Here is a 606-nt window from a genome sequence, read left to right as displayed (position 1 = left end):
GACAAGGCGGATGCCGAGAAGTGATTTGCAGTGCCACGCCACTCCCTCTGCATGGCACTCCTTCTCCAGATCCATGCCTGCTTTGTCAGAGTTATGAGTGCTATCATTTATGCTTTTTGGGTCATTGGTTCTGCTTTTTTTCACATCGGGATTTGTGGTGATATGATGATTAATTTCATGGTAACAGCTTCGATGATCATGATACTTCAACAGCAAAAAATAATGCTTATATGTGATAATAATAAGTACGGTAAATGCAATAACCATAATGATTTTCATCTTCATTGTCATTCTCATCACAAACATCATCATTTCGAGCATCTGTTTTGAGATTTCATCCTAATATCAACAAGCATTTTCACCCTCGGATGCTCCATTACGTTATTAACCACGGTGATATCCACTAGCTGAGACCAGAGCGAGAGATGGACTAATTCTAAGTAACTTTTCCACTCCCTCATTTTTTGTCTAGTGTTACAGAAAAACGGTTTAGGGTGCGGATGAAACCCTAGCCTTAGGGTGAGAGGCTTCCGGGAAGGGTCAGGCTGGCCCTCGGAATGGATGCTATGTCAAAGGAGATATACTGAGTGAGAAAGGGAGGGAAAA

The 606-nt window shown here is 41.9% G+C and overlaps 1 protein-coding gene across 1 annotated transcript in view; it reads right to left on the bottom strand.

The window, feature by feature from the left end:
* The window catches only part of LOC119587349 (GTPase-activating Rap/Ran-GAP domain-like protein 3), a 420180-nt gene that overhangs the window by 175303 nt on the left and 244271 nt on the right, over window positions 1–606 (bottom strand). The window lies entirely within an intron of this gene.

The sequence above is a fragment of the Penaeus monodon genome, chromosome 22 (genome assembly GCF_015228065.2).
Source record: "Penaeus monodon isolate SGIC_2016 chromosome 22, NSTDA_Pmon_1, whole genome shotgun sequence".
NCBI classification, from domain to species: Eukaryota; Metazoa; Arthropoda; class Malacostraca; order Decapoda; family Penaeidae; genus Penaeus; species Penaeus monodon.
This window is presented reverse-complemented; position numbering and strand designations above follow the sequence as displayed.